The sequence below is a fragment of the Pinus tabuliformis genome, chromosome 1_2 (assembly GCF_031772625.1).
Source record: "Pinus tabuliformis cultivar Carrire ecotype Pingquan chromosome 1_2, CPIR1, whole genome shotgun sequence".
Taxonomy (NCBI): Eukaryota; Viridiplantae; Streptophyta; class Pinopsida; order Pinales; family Pinaceae; genus Pinus; species Pinus tabuliformis.
The window spans coordinates 1,083,598,968-1,083,607,212 of record NC_142298.1 but is presented as its reverse complement, the minus strand read 5'-3'; the positions used below and the strand labels follow the sequence as shown (position 1 = coordinate 1,083,607,212).

The window sequence follows — 8,245 nt, the reverse complement described above, 5'->3', positions numbered from 1 at the left end:
CTTAATTGGTTTGTGGAAAACCATGTTTTCTTGCACTGGATCATTGTGCAATTACTTTTCTTTAGATGTTTTGTTTATATCTATATTACAAGGAACACATTGAATGTCTTATTTCATTTGAGTAGGTTAACTATTTCATTTTAGAGTAGGTTAATTACCCAAAATCAAGAGGTTAAGTTAATTACCCAAAATCAAGAAACCTCTATAGATGGCCAAGCATATACGAAGCTTGCTAGTGACCAAGGCAATAACCACCATGACTATCCCTTACCAATATATTTCATTGAAAACCATAATTGTATATTGCATTTAGAAAGTCAAAACATAATATAAGAAAACATGTTGATATATTGCTATTAAAAAGTTAATTCCATTAGAAACCATAATATTATCGAATGGCTCGGATCCATCAAGACTGAGGCCGAATTTGTTGATCGTAAGAACTGTATTCCACAGCCTCCAACACACAATGTTGACAGCTGAGTCAACAATCCCAACGAATGGGGCAAAGATTTCAAATTTGGGCAATCACAAACCCACAACTTTTTCAAGCTGCTCAGGGGACCTAGAGAACAGGTTAGCATTTCCAACAAAGCATTTCCCAAAGAAAATTATTCCAAACTGCTTAGGTTTCCAATATCCCCAGGAAATTCTTTTAAATTTGTCTCTGATAGGATTACAATTTCCAGGGACAGTTGATGTGCAACTTGGCGAGGCAACACTTCCACGCTCTTGCAGTCCGAAAGGTTTAGATATTCAAGCGTCCTGATATTTGCAAATGTTTCCTCCAACAAGGTCAAATCAGAGCAATATTCCAAATTCAAATATTTAAGTCGAATTAAATTCCCGAAGGAATTTGGAAGCCCGTGCAAACTCTGACAGCGAGAGAGATTGAGGTGCTGGAGATTTGTTAAGAACCCAAAAGAATCAAGCAACGACTTCATATCTGGGCATCTTAGGTGCAGGTATTGCAGTGAGGACAAATGACAGAATTCCTCTGGTAAAGTTTTGAGATGAATCAAATCTGACATACAAGTCACCACAATCTTTTCGATGTGCTTCATCCGTCCAATGGACTTTGGGAACATTGAAAGAGGAGCATAAACATGTAGCTCCCACAACTCCAGAGGTGCCTGCCACGCAATATTCATCTTTCAACAGTAAGAAAAATACAGAGATGATAGCCTTTATCTTCAAAACCCTTCAAATGCATTCGAGAGCTTGTGCTAGTATTGAAATTGCAGCAACAATCTACCATAAATTAGGCCGGCAAAGTAAAAAAAGAGAATAAATACAAAATTGTCCTTAGCCCTAACCTGAGATTCTGTTTGCCACAGCTTTTTCAATTTGGTTCATACCACTTCTAAAACCCTTATATTCTTCATCGAAATCCAGGGAGGCAGGCAAGAGAAGGGACAGTTGTTCCAGCATAGCCATATCAGGTTTGGTGACTCTTGGTGTTGGGTTCTGAATAATCCCACATGGATAGCAATTGTGAGATAGAGGTGGCTCACAAGCCATTATCCAAACAAAAAACTTTGGTAATCCAGAAGCTGGCTTTTGTGTTCAAGTTCATGGATTGATGTGATAGCGTGCTCCATCCTTCTAGTAATAACATTGCAGGGAAGAAATTTGACAAGTTTCAACACTAAGTTGGTGCTCTGGTTCTTCAAGTAGAAGGGCCTATCAAGGGCTTCATCTGACTCTGATAACACTTGGGACATTTGAGAAGTCAAGTGGAAGGGCTTTATCTGATTCGAGAAGTCAAGTGGAAGGGCTTTATCTGATTCTGATAACACTCGGGACATTTGAGAAAAACTTAATGAAATATAGTAGGAATAGCCTGACTGATACTGTGACTCTAGAGACATTTGAGAAAAAATTGATGAAATATAGTAGGAATAGCCTGACTGACACTGTCACTCTATCTGAATATGATAGAAGACCACACATACAAACTCTGTTTAGTCAAGTGGAAGTGCTTTATCTGATTCTCATAACACCATGAATATTTGAGAAAACGATAATGTAGTATGAATAGCCTGACTGACATCGGTGCTCTGGTTCTTCAAGTAGAAGGGCCTCAAGGGCTTTATCTGATTCTGATAACACTTGGGAGTTGGGACATTTGAGAAGTCAAGTGGAAGAGATTTATCTTATTTTGATAACACTCGGGACATTTGAGAAAAAAATAATGTCGTAGGAATAGCCTTTTTGACAATGTACTCTCTGAATCTGATAGAAGACCACACATACAAACTCTATTTAGTCAAGTGGAACTGTGGAAGGGCTTTATCTAATTCTCACAACACTTGGGACATTTCAGGAAAAATAATAATAATAATAATAATAATAATGTAGTAGGAATAGATGGAAGGGTTTTATCTGATTCTCATAACACTTGGGACATTTGAGAAAAAAATAATGAAGTATATTAGGAATAGCCTAATTGACATTGTGACTCTAAAGTGGAGACTCTAGAGCACATCCAACACAGAATTAAACAATGCCCTATGTGTATCCACTTTGGCTACGGTGAAGAAGGCATATTCAGCGTTTAAAAGAGGTCTGCAAAGGGTAAATTAAGTGAGCTAAATACATGGCAAATGCCAGGACTGAAGGAATGTGTGAACTTTCAAATTCAATGCTCTACCCTTTCATGCATCAGACTCACAAATTTATTGAAAGTTATGCATAGTGTTTGAATAACATGTTTGTCATATGCAATGGCCACTATTCGACATATGTTTGATGGCTTATATTCTTACTTATATATTTAATTTCTGTAAGCCAACTATGCATATTAGCTCAATAGATTTGAGTATTTTCCCTCTACTGAGGACAGCATTGAATATTCTCCAACAAATTTTCTAATAGTTTTAGAGAAGATTACTGAAAGTGATTCCCTATAATGTGCAAAATTGCACAAGCACAATGAGTACAACCAAATATAGCCTAATAAAAAGAAATTTGTGGATTGTTCAGAAAATAGTTAAAATATCATGAATTATGCACAAGATTCACAAAAGAAGCACACTGCTTCCAAGTGATGGGTCTCACACTGCCTGCCCTAAATGTGGGCACTTTATGTGGCTGCCTGCACTAAGTCACCTAAATATAAGGTACAATGCCTCTGAGCTAAAACACAATGAATATAAAAGATATAATTGTCCAATAATGCTCTATATTACAAGAAAACTCTGTGGTTATGAAAATAAATTGACAAACCTTAATCCATACCAAAGCCTACTAATATGAACCACTTATAAAATATTATTACAAAGCCATAAGGAGTCCAGTATAGGTGAAGGAGATGCTCAACTTTCATGTCTAATGCTGACTTGAGTTGAGTTTGGCCAAATATAATATTAAAAAGATTATAACAGAATTTAAAATTCCTCATTAATAAATTAAAAGCAACATACATGTCTGTATGCATACACACATTAGCCTATATCCATCTTAGTGCTGAGTTTGTCAAGTGTTCCACTGTTCAGAAGGATCAAATCCCTTGAGGTACAAAACTTTTCATTAAATTTAAAAAGGTTACACCTCTAAAGATTCCATCCATCTTGACACTTGATAAATCCATGTTTAAAATAGATCTAACTTGGTACAACTTATATGACTAAATTAACCCTAGGAACCTGTAAAACCTAATGAGCTGATCATCTTTTATACTATTCATTCCCTATGGCATGTCAGGAGTATAGCATTCCCTTAACTTCATTGCCATCTCTCCTTGATAGTGTAGTATCTCTATAGTTTGAAACCTGTTGAGACACACAGATGAAGCAAACCAAGTCAAAATCAACCACGTGGAATCAAGAAAATATGCAGCAAAATAACAATGGCAAAAATATGTGGCAGGTCATAGAAGATACAACTGTCCTTCAGTCATATTAATATTTCATGCTCTATGCCCAAAACTCCCTTAAAATTTCCTATAGTTTCCAAACTGTGGCTACTCTTGACAATAGTCTGACCTTTGATATAAGGCACAGGTTGGACTGCTCGTAGGCAAGTTCACAGATTGAGCAATCCATTTCATTGATATAATAAAATATTGTCTCAGGCTAGACGAAATGTTAAACTTAATATCTTGAGACCTCACCTCAAGTTGACCTTTGCTTGCAGCAGAATGCAATGCAGTTGAGCCTTGACTATCCCTCTACTAGGCAACATTGTGATAATTTTTGAAAAGCTCTCTCAAAATCTCCACACTCCCTCCCCTAGTAGCAGCATGAATAACCCTGATCATCATTTCAAATGAAGGGGAAGACTCATATACTGCTGCATAGTCCTCCTGATCACATCCAAGACACTTGATATCATGGGCAAGTCCAAGGATTTCCCTGAATATTTCAGAATTTTTACTTCTGGTAGCCGCATACAATATGTCAGAAACTCCATACTCTCCTTCTCCCAACACCAATAATGGCTTCCTCTTCAACAAACACCTTGCCAACTCAACATCCCCTGCAGCAACAACAGTGTAGAGCAACCACACACCATACCCTGCATCAATGAGGTTGTTCCCATCACTTGTTTCACACTCACCCATAAGTTCCCTGACCACAAGGCCTTGGCCTTTTGCTGCATCAATGGAGGTGGCCTTATCCTCTCATGCAACTTCAAGCCTTCTGATTCTTCTTAGTGATGTGAGCATGATAAGAAGATTTCCATCTAAACTAAGCAAGTCCCTCACAACATCAAAGTATCCATTGGTTGTTGCCCAATCCAAAGGTGTTGCAAACCATTAGTGTTGTGCAGTGGTCTCCCATCTCATAGGATGCTGAGAAACCATCAGATTTTGATTCCAATGTCAAGCACCATTCATACAATATTCACCCAAATATCCACAATAATTGCTTTATTGAGATGGAAGTTTCTGTAATTGGGCAATGATGGAACTAAATCTCATCTCATTGACATTGCTTATCATGGCAATTATGGAGTATACTATTCTATCTAGTTCTGCAATTTGTTTCTCAAAACGCTGATATAGCATGCAGATATAGACATACCCAACATCGTATAGAGGTTGGGTTAAACCTATTATCCTACTTTTTAACACATATATGTTGGGTCAAAGGTGGTGGGTGTTGTTACTTTACTCTTCATAAACTATGAGCCAAAAATTATAAAGCAATGAAGAAGTGGCAGATGCAAGACCAGTTGTGTCAAAAGTGGTTGATGGAAAGAGATGGGATTGTCAATTAGAAGAATTGCAACCAATTTGAAAGAGCTAATCACAGAAATTTAGTAGTGGATGGGTTGGTATTGGGAAGATGATGGCTAGTGGTTGGTGGGGCAGACAAACCACCCATCTAGGCGAAGCCCGCTCAGATATCTTCACAACCAGAGGAAGGATTGATGGTGTGGCATTAATTAATATCAAGATTCAATCTGGTTTCAAGAAGTTATTCATTTGGTGTACTAATTTGCTCCCAGCAATCCCGAGTTATCTGCGGACTTGGAAAATCTGTTCAAAGGATCATTTCAAATAATTCATTAGGAGATTTTATTTTATTTTTTCCGAAAATGAATTACAGGTTTAAAACTTAGCAAAAAAATCTCAATGTGATGAATCTGGAAAATAAAACTCAGAATCAATTCATTACAAATTGCATGTAGATCCCGTGAAGAACTGAAAAGAGAAAGATAGCAGAGAGGATATCACATGGCGGGCATTAAAATGGGAAAACACCTTTTCAGAAAAAGAATATGGTCTCATCACACAGCCAAATAATGCGAAAATCTAGGCTCCATTCTCTCCCCCTTTACAATATGTCTGTGGGCGCACAATGCGGATATCCAGTTCGAATGTGAACAGTATGTGAATCCATTGAAAATCGTTCTGATAGATAATATAAATAAAGAATTCTGGCTCCACACCATTCTGTTGAATTTCTAAGAAGTCAATATACCATAACAAAATACAAAGTCTGGAGATTAGTACCATACAGAAATGCCATATTAATTCTCTTTTGCAGGCCAGCCATGCTTTTGAGTTTTGAAAACCTAAAAATTATTCTTTGAATTTGTAAAGTTTATAAAATTGGTGATCACTAATGTACCATGAGATTTATTCCAAATTCCCAAATTTATCCGTAGTTGCTTGTTTCACTTGAGAGGTTGGTGTGACTTTGGTACACCACAATCAATTCGATGTGCTTCATTTGTCCAATGGACTTTGGGAACATTCAAAGAGGAGCATAAACATGTAGCTCCCGCAACTCTAGAGGTGCCTGCCACACAATATTCATCTTTCAACAGTAAGAAAAATACAGAGATGATGACCTTTCTCTACAAAACCCTTCAAATGCATTCAAGAGCCTGTGCTAGTATAGCAATTGCAGGAACAATCTACCATAAATTAGGGCGGCAAAATAAAAAAAGAGAATAAATACAAAATTGTCTTTAGCCCTAACCTGAGATTATGCTTGCCATAGTTTTTTCAATTTGGTTCATACCACTTCTAAAACCCTTATATTCTTCATCAGAATTTAGGGAGGCAGGCAAGAGAAGGGACAAATGTTCCAGCGTAGCCATATCAGGTTTGGTGACTCTACCCTCCTCAGTATGCTTTATAAATGACAATCTTCAATTGCAACAAGTTGTAACAAGAAATGATATGGTTTAGGGTCGATCAACTTCCTGAGACAGTTTCCCAAAACCTCATCACACCAATTTTTGAACCATGTGACTTCTTCGTCTGATTCTGGTTCCCGAACGTGATAGAAATAACTGAGGACACGAACCATCCTAATTCCCCGCACCTCGGTTATTACCTGCAGATTCTTTACGAACAAATTGTCAAACAACAAATAAAGAAAACAGAGCAACGAGTTTTTCTCTTTCAAGCAGCAAAAAACTAAAACAGAGCAACAGGTTAATGTTAGAATGATTCAAGTACTTACAGGCGATTGCTGCCACAAATCATCAATGTCGTCGGTCGTGAGCAGAGCTCCTCCGGGCACGCATAAGGCAAATGAGGCGAGAATGCGGTTAGGGGTAAGGTGGTTACGGCCATAACTAACCCAAGCTGATGAGAAACCCAGAATAATGATGCATGTGGGAAACAAATGTCAAGCGGAAAGAGGAAAATTTGTGCCAGATGTCAAACAGCAGAAGATCCAGATGTCAGTCAGAGAATGAAAGTGTAGATGACTATGTTCATTCATAGGAAGGCCTATCGGCCTAATTAAGATAGACAATCAATTTGAAACTTAATTTATTTAATAAATGAATGTTAAGTCTTAATTTATTTAATAAAATAATGTTAAGTCTTTTGGATTAATCACATAGTTAAGATTTGGTGAACTTTCGAATCAACTAAGGTGAGAAATCTATCGATCACAAGAAATAAATAGTAAAGATGCATCATTGTCCAGAACTGATGAATTAGTTAATAGTTAAAGAAAATAATTATTCTAAACTTATTGGTAAAGAGTTATTTTATTAAACTATTCTATATATAGTTAAAAATACCTATAAGGAATAATTAAATATAAAATATTGTATTTCAATATTATCCATTTATGTAAAGTAATTATTTAGTAATAATTTATATTATCTTATTTGTTAGGGGTTGACTTATTCATATTAAGTAAAATGTATTTGGTAGAAAACGAGTTGTTAAGAATTTAGTTTTATACCAAATACATTTTACTTAATATGAATAAGCCAACACCTAACAAATAAGATAATATAAATTATTATTAAATAATTATTTTACATAAATCGATAATATTGAAATACAATATTTTATATTTCCAGAATAATTATTTTCTTTACCTATTAACTAATTCAACTAACACCTAATTTTTAACGACTAACTCTGGGCAATGATGCATCCTTACTATTTATTCCTTCTTATCGATGGATTTCTCGCCTTGTCATGAGGATGAACAACATTAGTTGGTTCAAAACGTAGACCAAATCCTAACTATGTGATTAATTCCAAAAACTTACTTCTAAATTAATGTTAGACAATAAAATTATAATTTTATTATAATAATAATAATAACCTCAAGTACATGGATATTTTATTATTTAAGTTTCTAAATATACCACGTTGATTTCAAATCTAAGAATATTTGAAAATTACTTACTAAATAAAATCATTATATATATATATATATATATATATATATATATATATATATATATTATTGTATTTTTTTTATATCAACGACGAGGGATTCTTGGAGCTCTGCAACCCTAATGACCTCGCGGCCAT

The 8,245-nt window shown here is 35.7% G+C and overlaps 1 pseudogene; it reads right to left on the bottom strand.

Moving 5' to 3' along the window:
• Nucleotides 1-356: 356 nt before the first annotated feature.
• On the bottom strand, nt 357-7,067 carry LOC149209917 (uncharacterized; annotated as a pseudogene).
• Between the last annotated feature and the right edge of the window lie 1,178 nt (nt 7,068-8,245).